This window comes from Oncorhynchus gorbuscha, linkage group LG13, assembly GCF_021184085.1.
Source record: "Oncorhynchus gorbuscha isolate QuinsamMale2020 ecotype Even-year linkage group LG13, OgorEven_v1.0, whole genome shotgun sequence".
Classification (NCBI taxonomy): Eukaryota; Metazoa; Chordata; class Actinopteri; order Salmoniformes; family Salmonidae; genus Oncorhynchus; species Oncorhynchus gorbuscha.
In genome coordinates this window covers 22,276,318-22,298,733 of record NC_060185.1, presented here as the reverse complement: position 1 = coordinate 22,298,733, position 22,416 = coordinate 22,276,318, and the positions used below count along the sequence as shown (strand labels likewise).

Sequence of the window (22,416 nt, the reverse complement as noted above, 5' to 3'; positions counted from 1 at the left end):
TTACAGTAATTTTTTTAATGGGTCCATGCTTATTAGTAACTGGAAAAGTAGTTTCATAAATGCGTCAAGTGCAGTGTCTGGTTGCTCCTCATTACACACCACAGACCAGCAGTGTCTGGTTGCTCCTCATTACACACCACAGACCAGCAGTGTCTGGTTGCTCCTCATTACACACCACAGACCAACAGTGTCTGGTTGCTCCTCATTACACACCACAGACCAGCAGTGTCTGGTTGCTCCTCATTACACACCACAGACCAACAGTGTCTGGTTGCTCCTCATTACACACCATAGACCAGCAGTGTCTGGTTGCTCCTCATTACACACCACAGACCAGCAGTGTCTGGTTGCTCCTCATTACACACCACAGACCAGCAGTGTCTGGTTGCTCCTCATTACACACCACAGACCAGCAAATATTCTTTACATCCTCAACATATGAATCACCACAAAACTTCTTGTATGACCACTTATATATTAGCCCAGCCTTTGGAACTTATGTTTTCCTAGATATGGCTATTATTACATGTAAGTCATTTAGCAGACGCTCTTATCCAGAGCGACTTACAAATTGGTGCATTCACCTTATGACATCCAGTGGAACAACCACTTTACAATAGTGCATCTAAATATTTTAAGGGGGGTGAGAAGGATTACTTTATCCTATCCTAGGTATTCCTTAAAGAGGTGGGGTTTCAGGTGTCTCCGGAAGGTGGTGATTGACTCCGCTGTCCTGGCGTCGTGAGGGAGTTTGTTCCACCATTGGGGAGCCAGAGCAGCGAACAGTTTTGACTGAGCTGAGCGGGAACTGTACTTCCTCAGTGGTAGGGAGGCGAGCAGGCCAGAGGTGGATGAACGCAGTGCCCTTATTTGGGTGTAGGGCCTGATCAGAGCCTGGAGGTACTGAGGTGCCGTTCCCCTCACAGCTCCGTAGGCAAGCACCATGGTCTTGTAGCGGATGCGAGCTTCAACTGGAAGCCAGTGGAGAGAGCGGAGGAGCGGGGTGACGTGAGAGAACTTGGGAAGGTTGAACACTAGACGGGCTGCGGCGTTCTGGATGAGTTGTAGGGGTTTAATGGCACAGGCAGGGAGCCCAGCCAACAGCGAGTTGCAGTAATCCAGACGGGAGATGACAAGTGCCTGGATTAGGACCTGCGCCGCTTCCTGTGTGAGGCAGGGTCGTACTCTGCGGATGTTGTAGAGCATGAACCTACAGGAACGGGCCACCGCCTTGATGTTAGTTGAGAACGACAGTTTGTTGTCCAGGATCACGCCAAGGTTCTTAGCGCTCTGGGAGGAGGACACAATGGAGTTGTCAACCGTGATGGCGAGATCATGGAACGGGCAGTCCTTCCCGGGAGGAAGAGCAGCTCCGTCTTGCCGAAGTTCAGCTTGAGATGGTGATCCGTCATCCACACTGATATGTCTGCCAGACATGCAGAGATGCGATTCGCCACCTGGTCATCAGAAGGGGGAAAGGAGAAGATTAATTGTGTGTCGTCTGCATAGCAATGATAGGAGAGACCATGTGAGGTTATGACAGAGCCAAGTGACTTGGTGTATAGCGAGAATAGGAGAGGGCCTAGAACAGAGCCATGGGGGACACCAGTGGTGAGCGCGTGGTGAGGAGACAGATTCTCGCCACGCCACCTGGTAGGAGCGACCTGTCAGGTAGGACGCAATCAAGCGTGGGCCGCGCCGGAGATGCCCAACTCGGAAAGGGTGGAGAGGAGGATCTGATGGTTCACAGTATCGAAGGCAGCCGATAGGTCTAGAAGGATGAGAGCAGAGGAGAGAGAGTTAGCTTTAGCGGTGCGGAGCGCCTCCGTGATACAGAGAAGAGCAGTCTCAGTTGAATGACTAGTCTTGAAACCTGACTGATTTGGATCAAGAAGGTCATTCTGAGAGAGATAGCGGGAGAGCTGACCAAGGACGGCACGTTCAAGAGTTTTGGAGAGAAAAGAAAGAAGGGATACTGGTCTGTAGTTGTTGACATCGGAGGGATCGAGTGTAGGTTTTTTCAGAAGGGGTGCAACTCTCGCTCTCTTGAAGACGGAAGGGACGTAGCCAGCGGTCAGGGATAAGTTGATGAGCGAGGTGAGGTAAGGGAGAAGGTCTCCGGAAATGGTCTGGAGAAGAGAGGAGGGGATAGGGTCGAGCGGGCAGGTTGTTGGGCGGCCGGCCGTCACAAGACGCGAGATTTCATCTGGAGAGAGAGGGGAGAAAGAGGTCAGAGCACAGGGTAGGGCAGTGTGAGCAGAACCAGCGGTGTTGTTTGACTTAGCAAACGAGGATCGGATGTCGTCGATCTTCTTTTCAAAATGGTTGACGAAGTCATCTGTAGAGAGGGAGGAGGGGGGGGGAGGAGGATTCAGGAGGGAGGAGAATGTGGCAAAGAGCTTCCTAGGGTTAGAGGCAGATGCTTGGAATTTAGAATGGTAGAAAGTGGCTTTAGCAGCAGAGACAGAGGAGGAAAATGTAGAGAGGAGGGAGTGAAAGGATGCCAGGTCCGCAGGGAGGCGAGTTTTCCTCCATTTCCGCTCGGCCTTCCGGAGCCCTGTTCTGTGAGCTCGCATTGAGTCGTCAAGCCACGGAGCGGGAGGGGAGGACCGAGCCGGCCTGGAAGATAGGGGACATAGAGAGTCAAAGGATGCAGAAAGGGAGGAGAGGAGGGTTGAGGAGGCAGAATCAGGAGATAGGTTGGAGAAGGTTTGAGCAGAGGGAAGAGATGATAGGATGGAAGAGGAGAGAGTAGCGGGGGGGAGAGAGAGCGAAGGTTGGGACGGCGCGATACCATCCGAGTAGGGGCAGTGTGGGAAGTGTTGGATGAGAGCGAGAGGGAAAAGGATACAAGGTAGTGGTCGGAGACTTGGAGGGAAGTTGCAATGAGGTTAGTGGAAGAACAGCATCTAGTAAAGATGAGGTCGAGCGTATTGCCTGCCTTGTGAGTAGGGGGGAAGGTGAGAGGGTGAGGTCAAAAGAGGAGAGGAGTGGAAAGAAGGAGGCAGAGAGGAATGAGTCAAAGGTAGACGTGGGGAGGTTAAAGTCGCCCAGAACTGTGAGAGGTGAGCCGTCCTCAGGAAAGGAGCTTATCAAGGCATCAAGCTCATTGATGAACTCTCCGAGGGGACCTGGAGGGCGATAAATGATAAGGATGTTAAGCTTGAAAGGGCTGGTAACTGTGACAGCATGAAATTCAAAGGAGGCGATAGACAGATGGGTAAGGGGAGAAAGAGAGAATGACCACATGGGAGAGATAAGGATCCCTATGCCACCACCCCGCTGACCAGAAGCTCTCGGGGTGTGCGAGAACACGTGGGCGGACGAAGAGAGAGCAGTAGGAGTAGCAGTGTTATCTGTGGTGATCCATGTTTCTGTCAGTGCCAAGAAGTCGAGGGACTGGAGGGAGGCATAGGCTGAGATGAACTCTGCCTTGTTGGCTGCAGATCGGCAGTTCCAGAGGCTACCGGAGACCTGGAACTCCACGTGGGTCGTGTGCGCTGGGACCACCAGATTAGGGTGGCAGCGGCCACGCGGTGTGGAGCGTTTGTATGGTCTGTGCAGAGAGGAGAGAACAGGGATAGACAGACACATAGTTGACAGGCTACAGAAGAGGCTACGCTAATGCAAGGAGATTGGAATGACAAGTGGACTACACGTCTCGAATGTTCAGAAAGTTAAGCTTACGTAGCAAGAATCTTATTGACTAAAATTATTAAAAATGATACAGTACTGCTGAAGTAGGCTAGCTGGCAGTGGCTGCGTTGTTGACTTTGTAGGCTAGCTGACAGTGGCTGCGTTGTTGACACTACACTAATCAAGTCGTTCCGTTGAGTGTAGTAGTTTCTACAGTGCTGCTATTCGGGGGCTAGCTGGCTAGCTAGCAGTGTTGATTACGTTACGTTGCGTTAAAAGAACGACAATAGCTGGCTAGCTAACCTAGAAAATCGCTCTAGACTACACAATTATCTTTGATACACAGACGGCTATGTAGCTAGCTATGTAGCTAGCTACGATCAAACAAATCAAACCGTTGTGCTGTAATGAAATGAAATGAAAAATGTGATACTACCTGTGGAGCGAAGCGGAATGCGACCGGGTTGTTGAGTGCGGAAGTTCTATTCAGTAGACGTTGGCTAGCTGTTGGCTAGCTAGCAGTGTCTCCTACGTTAAGGACGACAAATAGCTGGCTAGCTAACCTCGGTAAATTAAGATAATCACTCTAAGACTACACGCTCTAAACTACACAATTATCTTGGATACGAAGACAGCAAAGACAACTATGTAGCTAGCTAACACTACACTAATCAAGTCGTTCAGTTGAGTGTAATAGTTTCTACAGTGCTGCTATTCGGTAGACGGTGGACGTTTGCTAGCTGGCTAGCTGCTGGGCAGATAGCAGTGTAGACTACGTTAGGACGACGAAATACGAAGTTGCAATAGAAGTGCTGACTGTTTCACTTTGTTGTCCTCTTTCTTTTCCTTTTTCTTCTGTCCTTCTTTTGTCCTTATTTTGTCTTCCTTTCTTCTGTTAACTAGATATTTTTTATTATATTGTGATCACTACATCCTATGGATTTGGATATGGCTTTAAAGCAAATATCTGCAGCGTTAGTAAAAATGTAATCAATACATGTTGATGATTTAATTCCTGTGCTGTTTGTAACTACCCTGGTAGGTTGACTGATAACCTGAACCAGGTTGCAGGCACTGGTTACAGTTTGAAGTTATTTCTTGTGTGGGCAGCTTGATGAGAGCCAGTCAATATTTAAATCACCCAGAAAATGTACTTCTCTGTTGAATTCAAATGCATTTCACACACATTATGCAGATACTGACTGTTAGCACTTGGCGGTCTATATCAGCTTCCCACAAGAATGGGCTACAGGTGAGGCAGATTAACCTGTAGCCATATTACTTCAACAGAATTTAACATTACTGTCTCTAAGCTTTACAGGAATGTGGTTCTTTGTGTTTGCCCATGCCCCTAAGGTCATGTACATTTGATACAGCATTATGACGACTCATTGTCACAATGGTAGGGATTAACTGAGCTGGTCTTGGGTCATTTACCAGTCATTTGTTTCAATGTGGCCTTGGAATGCGTGGGGTCCAGGAGCCAAGATGATTTGGATGAACTCTGTCATTCCTGTCGAGTACCTTCTGTTTCTAGAAGGTTTCAAAGTTATCTATAAAAGTGACTCCAGCAGAGTACAGTAGTCTTTTAGCCGGATGTGTAATGCCAGCAGTCTGCTGAATCTTTCACACCCGCGGCCCAACGAGGGTAGTGGACCTGAAACTATTGGCAGTTTTTTGGAGTCTTTTAATGCTCAAATTAGTTATTTTAAAATCAATTTTCAAATGTTCCGAGTTAGCCCTCCTGATGTTGTTTGACCCCACATGGACTACGACAGTGTCAGCTCCCGGCATCTGTGGTAGAACAGTTAGAAGCAGACTTGTTATGTCCTGTACTTGTGCTCCTGGGTAGCAGAGAGTTTTTGCCTTGGGAACCGAGATGTTTCTCACCGTAGAGCTGCCTATGATGACAGGTGGTGATGTTTCATGGGCAGGTCTCAGATCTGAACACCAGGTAGAAGCCACCGGAGAAGGAGACAGAACCAAGGACGAAGACGCAGGTACCTCCGGATCCGATCTTGATTGGGAAGCCACCAAGGACGAAGGCACTGGAACCTCTGGATCCAGGGCGGCAAACTGTTTCTGCTCTGTGTCAGTTTCGGACACCTTCAACTTCCACGGCGAGTGACTTACCTCCGTGGCTGGTTGGTTGGGTCGAGAACAGCTCCGTTCTCCAAGGAAGGGGGAGACCCCTTTGAGGATGAACCCTGCCTAGCGCCGGCCAGTCGGCTGTGGAGAGCCGACGCGGCGGATAAACTTCCACCAGACCAGAGCGGCGTCCGGCTACGTAGGTGAAAAAAAGTAGGTGGGCGTGGGTTCCCCATTTAGGTTTGTTACTTGCTTGCTGAGTATATCTACTTCGCTCCTGTAGTCCTCCGCAAGAAAGCTGTTGCTACATTGAAAGTCAGCACGGTCCACATTGTCCCGGAACAAAGCAAAGTAAACACAGCTCCTGCAACACTGGAAACGTTCAATAGTGGCCTCCATTTGAGACCGCCGAGCCAGCTAGGCTAGCTGGGCTTTCGCGTCTCTCTCCCCCTATACGGAATCTGGCAGGATCCTGGGACAGATGGCAGCGCTCACAGCAATTTAGCCCAACAGAGCCACAGGATTCTAAATAAAATAAAATAATATAAAAACACTGTCAGCTTTTAAACCGAGGTCTTTAGTTCAGGTTTCGGCGTTCGACAACAAACATGCGTTGCGCTCTGATGACGTAGTGATTAACATGCGTGTGTGTGTCTATGGATGTGCTTGCCTAGTTAAAGGTTACACACACACCACACTGACCAACAAGTTATTTTATTGGCATTTACGTGTCCCCATTACCAGTAAAACCTCATCAAAACCTATTTCTTTCACTTACTAGCTGTGCTTTTTCTTTGTTCATTTGTTCTGTCGTTTCATTCTCAACCAGGATTTATATAGAACGCCATTTGGGTCTTTGCGTGTCCAAAAAGATACTCGTCAAATATCACTATTTGACGTGTCAAATAAGCTTGTTGACCAATCAGGACCTGAATATGACTGCACGTCAAATAATTTTACACGTTAATACATTTTTTTTTACGTAGTGTAATCGATGTGTAGAAACTCACTCGTATTTCATATGTCACAATGATTTCATCAGTACGTATGCTATGATGCTGGTAAAGTTGTCTCGCGCACCTACAGTGCTGGTCATAAAATAAAAAAGCTAGCTAGCTCATGGATGCAAACAATGTAGTTCTTCCCCAAAAACATAGCAACATATCTGTTTCAGTAGCTATAGTTAGTTAGCTGACTGTCGCTTGGTGTCATCTAAAATAACCCTAATTTATAAAACAGTTCTTATTTGATTAATGGTGGTCGGACCCATCTATGTGAAGCGAGCCACGATAAGGATTAGCCACAATAGTGGGCTGTTAGCCTTCAAAATAAAAGTATGGCATAATTATACTATTTGTATTAATTTGCATCGCTGTCAATTATATACTTTTATTTTGAAGGCAAACCGCAAATTCCATTATTTGGCCTAATCATTATTGTGTCTAGCTTCACAACACAGTCCGGTTGGGCCTCACTAGCCAGCTGCTTATAACGTTAGCTGTGGGCAACAGGGTTAAGTAGCTGGCTAGTTCAATTTCAATAGGCGAACATCGAGTGGCAACCTAGCTAATACTTGCAAGATTTCCTAAATCATTGCTAAGAATAATGAAAGTTACTGTAGTTTCTACTGGTCATTGTTTTCAGGCTGGTTGTATTGGTGCTAAAGCTAGCTACCCGAGAAGTTGCAGTTGAACAAATGATGCTTTATAACCAACGCGGTATTGTAAATACATTGTTTGTGGCTGGTGTATGCTTGGTTGCAGACTTTTTTTGTACGTCTTTGACAGTCATACTGTATATTTTTTTGACACGCAAAGACCCAAATGGCGTTCCACAGTATGTATGTCGTGAAGCTAACAGCAGTGTGTAACTCTGGGTGGGCGACATTGAAAAATAGCACACTTGGTGGTGTCTACCGGTGCTCGGCCAGTCGGCGAAAGCCAACATCACCCACGATAGAGAACGGTTGATTGTCAAGGGCAATGAATTCCATTATCTTGGCTTTAATGGATTTCGCCTATTAGTTGTCTCGCTGAAATTCTTACTCTTTCAAATGACTGCTCGACTTGTTTGACTGCTCGATCCACACAGCACAGATATTGTGGAATGCTGTGTTGCACATGTAGCGCTAAATGTTACGTGGCGTCATTATGTCCTGTACCTACGTTAAATAGGTATGCACGGTTTTAACATCTGCGTTAAACTAGACATCCGGCTCATACCGATGTTGCCGTTTTTAGATCATATTAGCCGATTCCAATATGTTCACCAACTATATCGTGCATCCCTCAGTGAAATGTGTTGTTTTACAGGGTCAGCTGTAGTAAAATGGCACACCTGGAGCAAATTAGGTTTAAGTACCTTGCTCAAGGGCACATAGACAGATTTTTCACGTTGTCGGCTCTATTCAAACCAGCGACCTTGCGGTTACTGGCCCAACGCTCTAACCACTCGGCTACCTGCCATCTACATACCGGTGTTCATGCATTCCCTCTCCCTTTTCTGCCTGTTGTTTATCATCTGACTGCTCTTAGCCAAATACTGTAGATCACTCCTACAGGTTAGGGGTGTGTGTGTGTGACACCTACACAAAAAATGTGCAGGTGTGGATTGTAAATGTAGACATAAACGTCCAGTATATTGTGGGAGTATTTGCGCCTGGTGAGCAGACATCATGGAAATGTTTTCTTACTATTTGTCTGCTAACCCTCCATCTCACCATGTGTGTGTGTGCACCATACCCTTGGCTGGGGCAGACCTTTGTTCATGCAGAAGGTAACTGATTTACAGCATCCAGGGGAGCTATGGCAACTATATCAGACTCACACACACACACAGCCCCTCCCATCTTGGGGCAGTCTTACATTGGTCCCTAAAATCAGACGGAGAGAAGGACGGAGAAAGTTCACAAGCTGTCTCACACAGTCCAGGACACACACACACACTGACACTCCTCTCACACAACATCATCGTCACAGTTTTCTTAGATAATTAAAATGTATGGACTTTAAGTGAGTGATTGTGTACTGTGTGTTATTCTGAGTACATCTGTAATACATGAGGGGCAGGGTTCATAGGTGTCCTAGTATGGCTGTGTATTGTGTTTGTGATTGGCAGACCGAGGTATTTTGTTTACTTCCAGGCAGTGATGACGCAGGGTCTTCTGTAAAGACTTCTTGAGGACCTGGTGTGTGTGTGTGTGTGTGTGTGTGTGTGTGTGTGTGTGCTCTTGATTAGTGACTAAAGGAGCCTCTGAGTCGTTGATGAGAGGATGTGAAGGGTACACCTACTGAGAGGGGTGCCTAGCTGGTGGGTCTTCAGATCTAGTTGAGAGAGATGCGTGTCTGTCTTCATGTCATATAGTCAGTGTTCTTTAGACTAGGTGAAGAGGGCTGTTACGTACAGGGCTATAGAAAGTCTACTCCCCTTAGAATTTTAATGTAGCAAAATGGGAAAAAGTTTCATCTAAATAGGGATTCAAAAAAAATTTTCCTCCAGATCTACACAACCTACTTTACATTTTCAAAGTGAAAAAGTTATATATTTCCTAATTAAGAAAAACTCATATCATAATTGGATAAAGGCATCCACATGCTTCCCAGCCGAAGCAATTCGTGCATATATTATGACGACATTTTGCAACGTTGATGTTTGTTTTGGACATCGACAAGAGTTTTTTTTCTCTCTCTCGGCAGTTCGGGTGCACAATATTCTTTTTCTCGGGGCAAGCCGAAGTCGGTAACCCCCTCATCAGCGATTTGGTCAACAGTAGGGATTCTTCAATGGAGTGCCGGTAGTCATTCAACGAGACTGTCTTCATGCAAAAAATTCACTTGAGAAATACTGCACCAAACATCCGAGTCAGATGCAATGAAGATCTCCAATGCAAAAACATCAAAAATGAATGACAACTCAAATCTATCTTAAATCAATGGACTTTTTTTGAGGAAGTGTATGCATGCGTGTGAAGGCTTTGTCTGCGTAAGCATCCACGCTCAGCACAGATGCAGCACCCAGACCTGCGCCATCCACCATTGCTTTGTGCATTGTGCTACGTACCGTTAGCATTTTTTGGCTAGCGCCATGAGCCTGTCAGCTAGTTAGCCATTGATTCAGTGAAGAGCCCAGTGTTATCTTAGACTGCAAAGCATGCTTGAATAAGGCCCCTTTTTACTGTGGTTCCAGGCAGCTTAGACGGACGCCAGTGACGTTCTACTGAGATGGATCTCTCTCGTCTCATCGCTTGTAGAGGCATGTGCATCCAGACAGGGATGAATCAATAACTGTCCCTGCCATAATACTGCTAAATACACTGAACACAAATATAAACGCAACATGCAACAATTTCAAAGATATTGCTAAGTTACAGTTCATATAAGGAAATCAGTCAATTGAAATACATTTTTTTAGGCCCTAATTTGTGGATTTCACATCACTGGGAATACAGATATGCATCTGTTGGTCACAGATACCTTAAGTAAGCATTTCACTGTTATTCTACCCCTGTTGAAGCAAACAAAATTTGTTGCTAGAGGTTTGGTGTGTTGGTTAACGTTTAGCATCCGAGTTTCCTGGTACAGCCAGACAGGCCGAGACTGACAGACGCACAGACAGACCGAGACTGACAGACGCACAGACAGACAGGAGTAAACCGCATGCTTAGACAGACACATGCACACAAAAGCAAACTCGGACAGAGAAATACACAACTGTTGGATGTATTGGGTTATGTGATCATTTGAGATCTTTGATAAGCCCAGCTCCCTATGAATCCATCCAGTCAGTTAAACATTGACTCTCCAGACTACAGCATCTTATCAGTACAGCTACAGCCACACAGTTCTTGGAATGAGAATGAGTCTGCCGCTCAGGAGTTTTTGCGGTGTGTGTGTGTCTGCTTGTGTGTGTGTCTGCTTGTTTTTGTGACCTAGCTTTAGCTGTCCGTTTCTATAGCCTATTCTGGAGAAACTCAGAATGGACTGTGTGCTTGACTGTCCGTAATATATTACATTACGCCCAGTTCATCGCTGTCTTTCTGAATTGATCCAGTCCCTTACAGGTGGATGATATGCTCCATTCTGAGTGACACTGTCATAGTGAACACAGACAGACACACAAACTCTGGTGTTGTTTTCCTGCGCTGCATAGGGTCACACCCTCCTAAACAAGATGAGCCATCTGCCATTGGGAAAAAACAGGAAGTCGGCAGCCTTCCTCCTCGTGTGTGTATTACGTATCTGTCTTCAGTGTTTGTATATTTGAAGTCGGACTGTGTGTCTGCAGTATGTTTATCTACCAGACCACAGAGTTTACGTTTCCTCTGCCGTCATTGAGTGGATAAAGCCCTTTGAAGCGCGGGAGCTGGTGTGATACAGGGCCATATGGAAACAGCAGGATAATATTGTGGTACATTATGTCAGTAGGCCTCTACCACTGTATTCTGTGTACCATAGCTCTAAGTACCCTCTTATGAGAAATCTGATGCCTCAGCTATGTTTGAAAAATATGATATTCACATGCACCTTCCCTGGAGAGGGGCGAGAGCTAGGAGGGGAAGGGAGAGCGGGAGGGTGAGCCACAGAAACAGCTGAGTTGTTGTGCTTGCAATATCCTTTGTCTTAAATGGAGAGAAAAGAGGAGCCCCTTTGAGGGAGTGAAATGCCACTTGGGTTGAAGGGCCATACATGTATGGTCTCACTCTCTGAGAAGGACCCCATCATCTGTCTTCTCGCTCAAACACTCACTGACTGTGTGATCTCGTTCTCCGGAGCTGATGTGAGTAAGACCTTTAAACAGGTCAACATTCGCAAGGCCGTGGGGCCAGACTGAATACCAGGGTGCGTACTCGGAGCATGCGCTGACCAGCTGGCAAGTGTCTTCACTGACATTTTCAACCTATTCCTAACCCAGTCTGTAATACCAACGTGTTTCAAGCAGACCACCACAGTCCCGTGGCCAAGAACGCCAAGGCAACCTGCCTAAATGGCTATCATCCCGTAACACTCACATCTGTAGCCATGAAATGCTTTAAAAGACTGGCTCACATCAGCGCCATCATCACAGACACCCTGGACCCACTCAAATATGTATACAGCCCCAACAGATTCACAGATGACACGATCTCTATTGTACCCCACACTGCCCTCACCCACCTGGTCAAAGGGAATGCCTATCTATGTAAGAATGCTGTTCATTGACTACAGCTCAGCATTCAACACCATAGTCCCCTCCAAGCTCATCACCAAGTTCAGCACCCTGGGACTGAACTCCTTCCCCAGCAACTGGATCCTGGACTTGCATGTGGGCTGCCCCCAGGTGGTGAGTGTAGGCAACAACACATCCACCACGCTGACCCTCAACACAGGGGCCCCTCAGGGGTGTGTGTGCTTAGTCCACTCCTGTACTCGCTGGTCACCCATGACTATTGCCACGCACGACTCCAACACCATTAAGTTTGCCGACAATACGAAGGCCTGATCAACAACAATGAAGCAGCCAATAGGGAGGTCAGAGACATGGCAATTTGGTGCCAGGACAACAACCTCTCCCTCAACATCAGCAAGACAAATGAGCTGATCGTGGACTACATGAAACTGATCGATAGGGCTGTAGTGCAGGGGGTCCGTGTACACATTACTAAGGAATTAACATGGTCCACACCAGGGGTTGGAACCAAAATTATTTCCAGATCATTTTGTTTTGAACAGAACCATTTTTTCCCGTACTGTTCTGACCAGAAAAATACAATTCTGAACTGGTTCTAATGAAGAACAAAAAAGTAACGCTTGATTTCAGTAATTTTTTAATATCTGAAATCGATGGTGCGGGTAAGATATATTTTGTATCGGAAATTTGAAATTTGCCGTAATAGCATAGTTTAATCATAATGAAAGACAAGCACACACACTGTGCTGCCAATCGGTGTAGGGTGTGAGGTGTAATATACATTTTGCGGGTGAGGCGTGAGAGAGGATGGAGGAAGCTTGCTTTGAAGCACTGGGCGTCTTGTTACGACATGCATTATGTGGATTAGGTTCTGAATTATTGAGGAACTTCGAATGTGTTTGACCTTGAATGACTTTAACGTTGAACCAGAGTAAACGTTAGCTACCCAGCTAACAAGCTTGTGTGTGCAGAGCAGCACCAGAATTTAAAAAAGGTTTTACCTTTATTGTAGTTAATAAATCCACTGTGAAACATGATAACTATAGTTTCCTTAACTTGCATTAAAAAAAATTAATCCATTCTTCTCTGTATAACATCACTAATAACTGAACCACATCTTATGTCTTCATTAGGCTATAGTAACCTATGCTTGAGAGATGAAGGGCAGGTAGCCTGCAGCCATTCAGGCATGTGCAAGGCACCCGACCGTAAGGCGCTCCAGGGGATGGGGAGTACAGCCCAATGCATCACTTGGGCCAGGCTCTCTGCCACCCAGGACCTTTATACCAGGCTGTGTCAGAGGAAGGCCCCAAAAAATTGTCAAACTCCAGCCACCAAAGCCATAGACTGTTCTCTCTGCTACCGCACAGCAAGCGGTACCAGTGCTTGAAGCCTAGAACCAACAGGACCCTGAACAGCTTCTACCCCGAGCCATAAGACTGCTAAACAAGACTGATAAATAGCTAATCAAATGGGTACCCGGACTACTTGAATTGACTTTTTTAGTTGCACTACCTCCCTTGCACTGACTATGCTCACACATACTTGCACACACACACCACATACACTGCTGCTGCTGTCTATTATCTATTCTGTTGCCTAGTCACTTTACCCCTACAGTTGAAGTCGGAAGTTTGCATACACCTTAGCCAAATACATTTAAACTCACTTTTCACAATTCCTGACATTTAATCAGAGTAAAAGTTCCCTGTTGTAGGTCAGTTAGGATAACCACTTTATTTTAATAATGTGAAATGTCAGAATAATCGTAACGAGAATGATTGATTTATTTCAGCTTTTATTTCTTTCATCACATTCCCAGTGGGTCAGAAGTTTACATACACTCAATTAGTATTTGGTAGTGTTGCTTTAAAATTGTTGCTTTAAAATTGTGTCGAACTTGGGTCAAACGTTTCGGGTAGCCTTCCACAAGCTTCCCACAATACGTTGGGTGAATTTTGGCCCCTTCCTCCTGACAGAGCTGGTGTAACACATTTTCTATAGGATTGAGGTCAGGGCTTTGTGATGGCCACTCCAATACCTTGACTTTGTTGTCCTTAAGCCATTTTGCCACAACTTTGGAAGTGTGCTTGGGGTCATTGTCCATTTGGAAGACCCATTTGCGACCAAGCTTTAACTTCCTGACTGATGTCTTGAGATGATGCCATCTATTTTGTGAAGTGCATCAGTCCCTCCTGCAGGTAGGGACTGATGGTAGGCAAGTTGAGAACAAGTTCTCATTTACAATTGCGACCTGGCCAAGATAAAGCAAAGCAGTTCGACAGATACAACGACACAGAGTTACACATGGAGTAAAACAAACATACAGTCAATAATACAGTATAAACAAGTATACATATGATGTGAGCAAATGAGGTGAGAAGGGAGGTAAAGGCAAAAAAGGCCATGGTGGCAAAGTAAATACAATATAGCAAGTAAAACACTGGAATGGTAGTTTTGCAATGGAAGAATGTGCAAAGTAGAAATAAAAATAATGGGGTGCAAAGGAGCAAAATAAATAAATAAATGAAATACAGTTGGGAAAGAGGTAGTTGTTTGGGCTAAATTATAGGTGGGCTATGTAAAGGTGCAGTAATCTGTGAGCTGCCTGACAATTGGTGCTTAAAGCTAGTGAGGGAGATAAGTGTTTCCAGTGTTTCCAGTTTCAGAGGTTTTTGTAGTTCGTTCCAGTCATTGGCAGCAGAGAACTGGAAGGAGAGGCGGCCAGAGGCGGCCTATATCCTGTGGATATAGATACTTTTGTGCCTGTTTCCTCCAGCATCTTCACAAGGTCATTTGCTGTTTTTTTGTTGAGGTCGTGGCTTATTTCTTTAGATTTCCCCATGATGTCAAGCAAAGAGGCACTGAGTTTGAAGGTAAGCCTTGAAATGCATCCACAGGTAGACCTCCAATTGACTGAAATGATGTCAATTAGCCTATCCGAAACTTCTAAAGCCATTACATTATTTTCTGGAACTTTCCAAGCTGGTTATAGGCACAGTCAACTCAATGTATGTCAACTTCTGACCCATTGGAATTGCGATTAAGTGAAATAATCTGTAAACAATTGTTGAAAAAATGACTTGTGTCATGCACAAAGTAGATATCCTAACCGACTTGCCAAAATTATAGTTTGTTAGCAAGAAATTTGTGGAGTGGTTGAAAAAATGAGTTTTAATGACTCGTAAACGTTCGACTTCAACTGTACCTATATGTATATAGCTACCTGAATGACCTTGTTCCCCTGCACATCGACTCGGTACTTGTACTCCCTGTATATAGCCATGCTATTGTTGTTATTCACTGTATTTATTACTGTCACTTAGCAGTGTTGGGAAAAGGACCCATAAGTAAACATTTCACTGTTAGTCTCCACCTGATATTTATGAAGCATGTGACAACAATGTTATTTGGTACCTCCCGTTGATTCTCTGTAACTGATCTCCTACACACACACACACACACACACACACACACACACACACACACACACACACACACACACACACACACACACACACACACACACACACACACACACACACACACACACACACACACACACACACACACACACACACACACACACACTGATTTTGTTCCTTCTCCCCCCAGATGCAGTGTCCCTCCACCTCCCCAGACGCCATTAGCATGGAGAAGAGCCACAGGGAATAAGAGCCTCCAGGAGACCGCAGGTAAGACCTGCATGTATTTGTCTTTAGGAAAAGCACCAGGCAAATACTGTGCCTTCAGAAAGTATTCATACCCTTTGACTTATTCCACAATTTTTGGTGTTACAGCCTGAATTCAAAATGGATTAAATATATTTTTTTCTCACCAATCAATACAAAATACCCCACAATGAAAGTGAAAACATGTTTTTAAAAATTTGAGTAAATTTATTGAAAATGAAATACAGAAATATCTAATTTACACAAGTGTTGACATTTACTGAGTAAATAATTTGTAGAAGCAATTTGACAGTGATTGCAGCTCTGAATCTTTGAGTAAATCTCCAAGAGCTTTACACCGGAGTTGTGCAACATCTGCCCATTTTTATTCTTTTCAAAATTCTTCAAGCTCTGTCAAATTTGATTGTTGATCATTTCTAGACAACCATTGCCGTAGATTTAAGTCAAAACTTTAAATCGGCCACTCAGGAACATTCGGTGTCTTCTTGGTAAGCAACTCCAGTGTAGATTTGGCCTTGTGTTTCAGGCAATTGTCCTGCTGAAAGGAGAATTCCTCTCCCAGTGTCTGGTGGCAAGCAGACTGAACCAGGTTTCCTCTATGATTTTGTCTGTGCTTAGCTCCATTCCATAAATGTTTTATTCTGTAAAACTCCCCAGTTCTTAACGATTACAAGAATACCTCTAACATGATTCAGCCACCACTATGCTTGAAAATATGGAGAGTGGTACTCATATGCTTTGGGCAAATCCAATACTACTAACACTTTGTATTCAGGACAAAATATTTTCAGCTGTTCAGTTTTCATTTGAAAAAAACAGTGGAAATTCAAAAGGCACAATTCCACTTTGGCATTATGGGGTATTGTATTTAAGACAGTGACAAAAACATCTCAATTTAATCCATTTTAAATTCAGGCTGTAAAACCAAAAAAAGGTGGAAAAAGTCCATGGGTGTGAATACTTTCTGAAAGTACTGTATATCTTAGCAAAAAATGTTGGCAAGTTAGAAACGGCTTTTCCCACCTACATTAGTGTATTCGGTACCACACCTACTTGTTAAAGGGTTTTTCTTTATTTTTACTCTTTTCTACATTGTAGAATAATAGTGAACACATCAAAACTATGAAATAACACATGGAATCATTTAGTAACCATATATTTGAGATTCTTCAAAGTAGCCACCCTTTGCCTTGATGACAGCTTTGCACACTCTTGGCATTCTTTCAACCAGCTTTACCTGGAGTGCTTTTCCAACAATCTTGAAGGAGTTCCCACATATGCTGAGCACTTGTTGGCTGCTTTTCCTTCATTCTGCGGTCCGACTCATTCCAAACCATCTCAATTGGGTTGAGGTCGGGTGATTGTGGAGGCCAGGTCATCTGATGCAGCACTCCGTCAATCTCCTTGGTCAAGTAGCCCTTACACAGCCTGGATGAGTGTTGAGTCATTGTTCTGTTGAAAACAAATGATAGTCCCACTTTGCGTAAATCCAGATGGGATGGCGTATCGCTGTAGAATGCTGTGGTAACCATGCTGGTTAAGTTTGCCTTGAATTCAAAATAAATCTTTGACAGTGTCACCAGCAATACACCATCACACCGCCACCTCCATGCTTCACGGTGGGAACCACACATGCAGCATCTGTGAAGCATTTATTTGGGCTGCAATCTGAGGTTCAGTTAATGAACTTGTCCTCTGCAGCAGAGGTAACTCTGGGTCTTCCTTTCCTGTGGCGGTCCTCATGAGAACCAGTTTCATCATATCGCTTGATGGTTTTTGCGACTGCACTTGTAGAAACTTTCAAACTTCTTTTAAATATTCTGGATTGACTGACCTTCGTGTCTTAACGTATTGATTGACTGTCGTTTCTCTTTGCTTATTTGAGCTGTTTTTGCCATCATCTGGACTTGATCTTTTACCAAATAGGGCTATTCTTTTGCTCAAACGCATTAAGAAGGAACATTTTTTAACTAATTAACAATGCGTTCCAGGTAACTGCCTCATGAAGCTGGTTGAGAGAATTCCAAGAGTGTTCAAAGCTGTTGAGCCAAAGGGCTATATTTTTTAAATTTGTTTAACAATTTTTGGTTACTTAGCGTGGTGACGACTGCCGAGAGGCTCCCTGTTTCATCCATTGCTGCTTATTGGACCCTATGATCACTCAGCCACACAGCTGATGCCTGCTGGACTGTTTATGAACACGGAACTTCATTTTGTTATCTGTCGCCCCAGCCTCGAACTCAGTGTGTAGCTAACTTGCCTATGCCGTTCTGTACCATCACTCATATATCTTTATGTACATATTCTTTATCCCTTTACACTTGTGTGTGTATAAGGTAGTAGTTTTGGAATTGTTAGGTTAGATTACTCATTGGTTATTACTGCATTGTCGGAACTAGAAGCACAAGCATTTCGCTACACTCGCATTAACATATGCTAACCATGTGTATGTGACAAATAAATTAGATTTGAACTGACACTCTCTGCCCATTCATCGCCATTTACCCGTTGTTATTGTCCTAGCCATTTACCCGTTGTTATTGTCCGAGCCATTTACCCATTGTTGTCTTAGCCATTTACCCGTTGTTATTGTCCTAGCCATTTACCCATTGTTGGGTATTGTCCTAGCCATTTACCCATTGTTGTCTTAGCCATTTACCCGTTGTTATTGTCCTAGCCATTTACCCATTGTTGTCTTAGCCATTTACCCGTTGTTATTGTCCTAGCCATTTACCCGTTGTTATTGTCCTAGCCATTTACCCATTGTTGTCTTAGCCATTTACCCGTTGTTATTGTCCTAGCCATTTACCCATTGTTATTGTCCTAGCCATTTACCCGTTGTTATTGTCCTAGCCATTTACCCGTTGTTATTGTCCGAGCCATTTATCCATTGTTGTCTTAGCCATTTACCCGTTGTTATTGTCCTAGCCATTTACCCGTTGTTATTGTCCTAGCCATTTACCCGTTGTTATTGTCCTAGCCATTTACCCATTGTTGTCTTAGCCATTTACCCGTTGTTATTGTCCTAGCCATTTACCCGTTGTTGTCTTAGCCATTTACCCGTTGTTGTCTTAGCCATTTACCCATTGTTATTGTCCTAGCCATTTACCCATTGTTATTGTCCTAGCCATTTACCCATTGTTGTCTTAGCCATTTACCCATTGTTGTCTTAGCCATTTACCCATTGTTGTCTTAGCCATTTACCCATTGTTGTCTTAGCCATTTACCCATTGTTGTCTTAGCCATTTACCCATTGTTATTGTCCTAGCCATTTACCCATTGTTGTCTTAGCCATTTACCCATTGTTGTCTTAGCCATTTACCCATTGTTATTGTCCTAGCCATTTACCCATTGTTGCCTTAGCCATTTACCCATTGTTATTGTCCTAGCCATTTACTCATTGTTGTCTTAGCCATTTACCCATTGTTGTCTTAGCCATTTACCCATTGTTGTCTTAGCCATTTACCCATTGTTATTGTCCTAGCCATTTACCCATTGTTGCCTTAGCCATTTACCCATTGTTATTGTCCTAGCCATTTACCCATTGTTGCCTTAGCCATTTACCCATTGTTATTGTCCTAGCCATTTACCCATTGTTGTCTTAGCCCTTTACCCGTTGTTGTCTTAGCCATTTACCCATTGTTATTGTCCTAGCCATTTACCCATTGTTATTGTCCTAGCCATTTACCCATTGTTGTCTTAGCCATTTACCCATTGTTGTCTTAGCCATTTACCCATTGTTATTGTCCTAGCCATTTACCCATTGTTATTGTCCTAGCCATTTACCCATTGTTATTGTCCTAGCCATTTACCCATTGTTATTGTCCTAGCCATTTACCCATTGTTGTCTTAGCCATTTACCCATTGTTGTCTTAGCCATTTACCCATTGTTATTGTCCTAGCCATTTACCCATTGTTGTCTTAGCCATTTACCCATTGTTGTCTTAGCCCTCCCAATCAACACCCATGATTGCTTTATGCATCCCTCTAATGCCACTATGCCTTATATACTGTTGTTTAGGGTAGCTCTCATTTGTGTTTTTGTTTTACTGCGGAGCCCCTAGTCCCGTTCTACATGCCCCAATCCCACACGTGGAGACCGTACCCACTGGCGCTTCCAGAGATGCAGTCCCTCATCGTCACTCAATGCCTAGGTTTACCTCCTCTGTACTCACACCCTACCATGCCCTTGTCTGTGCATTATGCCCTGAATCTATCCTACCACGCCCAGAATTCTGCTCCTTTTACTCTCTGTTCCGAACGCGCTAGACGACCAGTTCTTGTAGCCTTTAGCCGTACCCTTATCCTACTTCTCCTCTGTTCCTCTGGTGATGTAGAGGTTAACCCAGGCCCTGTGTGTCCCCAGGCGCTCTCATTTGTTGACTTCTGTAACCGGAAAAGCCATGGGTTCATGTATGTTAACATCAGAAGCCTCCTCCCTAAGTTTGCTTTATTCACTGCTCTAGCACACTCCTCCAACCCTGATGTCCTAGCCGTGTCTGAATCATGGCTTAGGAAGACCACTTAGGAAGGCCACCAAAAATTCTGAAATTTACATCCCCAATTACATTTTCCGTCAAGATGGAACTGCTAAAGGGTGCAGAGTTGCAATCTACTGTAGACTGTCTGCAGAGTTCTGTCATACTATCCAGGTCTATGTCCAAACAGTTCGAGCTACTACTTTAAAAAATCCATCTCTCCAGAAATAAGTCTCACTGTTGCTGCTTGTTATAGACACCCCTCAGCTCCCAGCTGTTTCCTGGTGTCTATCTAGACTGTAAACTCTCCTTCCAGACTCATATTAAGCATCTCCAATCCAAAATTAAATCTGGAATCGGCTTCCTATTTCGCAACAAAGCATCCTTCACTCATGCTGCCAAACATACCCTAGTAAAACTGACGATCCTTGACTTCGGCGATGTCATTTACAAAATAGCTTCCAACACTCTACTCAGCAAATTAGATGTAGTCTATCACAGTGCCATCTGTTTTGTCACCAAAGCCCCATATACTACCCACTATTGCGCCCTGTATGCTCTCATTGGCAGGCCCTCGCTACATATTCGTCGCCAAACTCCCTGGCTGCAGGTCATCAATAAGTCTTTGCTAGGTAAAGCTCCGCCTTATCTCAGCTCACTGGTCACCATAGCAACACCCACCCGTAGCCCGCGCTCCAGCAGGTATATTTCACTGGTCATCCCCAAAGCCAGCATCTCCTTTGACTGCCTTTTCCTTCCAGTTCTCTGCTGCCAGTGACTGGAACGAATTGCAGAAATCACTGAAGTTGGAGACCTATATCTCCCTCGCTAACTTCAAGCATCAGCTGTCAGAGCAGCTTACCGATCGCTGCATCTGTACACAGCCCATCTGTAAATATTAAAATACTACGCCACTATGGCCTATTTATTGCCTTACCTCATTTGCATCCACTGTATACATATTTTCTATTGTGTTATTGACTGTACTTTTGTTTATCCCATGTGTAACTGTTGTTTTTGTCGCACTGCTTTGCTTTATCTTGGCCAGGTGGCAGTTGGAAATGAGAACTTGTTCTCAACTGGCCTACCTGGTGAAATAAAGGTGAAATAAAATAAATAAAACAATTGAGTCTTTGAATGAAGAGATAAAACAGTTTTGTTGCAACTTGTTCCAGTCGCTAGCTGCAGCGAACTGAAAAGAGGAGCGACCCAGGGATGTGTGAGCTTTGGGGACCTTTAACAGAATGTGACTGGCAGAACGGGTGTTTTTATGTGGAGGATGAGGGCTGCAGTAGGTTTCTCAGAGGGAGTGAGGCCTAAGAGGGTGTTATAGATAAGCATCAACTAATGGGTATACAGAGATTACCAGTTTACAGAGGAGTATTGAATGCACTGTATGGTAAAAGGTCATTGTAAAGGACACGTGCGTGCTGGAATGCATTGCGCTGAGTGCGCTGGAAACTGGGAGGGTGGTGTCCTGACAGGCGGAGAATGTTGGAAATCTGCCAGAGCAGTTTGGGAAAAGCTGCTGGGTGAAAACTACGTAGCCGAGCCACCATGGGGTTTCACTTTGCTATCTAATCACAAAAACTGGATTTGTGTCCTAGTTCACTGCTTTAGTAAGTAAGTCACTGCTCAGCTGTTCTCCATCCTTAGTTCTGGCCTGTGTTCAAATGTCTGTTTTGTAAATCCCCAGGACCATGGAGGAAAACTGTAGTGACTCTCCTCCAGACTTCTATGATCTACAAATATGACCTTCTGTAGTAACATGGGGCTGTGACTGAGTCTCTGACTATGGCGCTATGGCTCACTCATCATGGTGTGTGTAGGTGTCGTGCTTATGTGTGAACAGTGTACATAGAGATGTGTGTATACATACCAAAGAAGTGTTCTGTGGTAAAGGGTCATTGCTTCTGGCTCCTAGCCAGATCTATTGCATCCAATGAACTCGATAAGCAATGTTCCGTCTCTGAGAGCTTTGCGTGTGACAGAGAAATATGTAATGTGAAGCCAAATGTGGGCATTAAAGTCCTGTTGGACACATGTACAGTGCATTCGGGAAGTATTCAGTTCCCTTGACTTTTTCCACATTTTGTTACGTTGTCGCCTTATTCTACAATTGATGAGGGGGGGGGACAATTTAATCAATCTACACACAATAAAACCCATAATGACAAAGCAAAATCAAGTTTTTAGATATTTCTTTGAAATATGACATTTACATAAGTATTTGCCCCAGTCGGAAGTCCGCGCTGGAGTAGGTTTTCATCAAGGATATCTCTGTGTACTTTGCTCCGTTCATCTTTCCCTCGATCCTGACTAGTCTCCCAGTCCCTGCTGCTGAAAAACATCCCCAC

The 22,416-nt window shown here is 44.5% G+C and overlaps 1 protein-coding gene across 2 annotated transcripts in view; it reads left to right on the top strand.

The window, feature by feature from the left end:
- LOC123992583 (phosphatidylinositol 4,5-bisphosphate 3-kinase catalytic subunit beta isoform-like) overlaps window positions 1-22,416 on the top strand; it is an 87,184-nt gene that overhangs the window by 11,511 nt on the left and 53,257 nt on the right. For both annotated transcript variants that reach the window (XM_046293839.1, XM_046293840.1), the window contains exon 2: window positions 15,505-15,584. The gene's annotated coding sequence lies outside the window, so the exon portion shown is untranslated. The remainder of the gene's footprint in view (window positions 1-15,504; window positions 15,585-22,416) is intronic.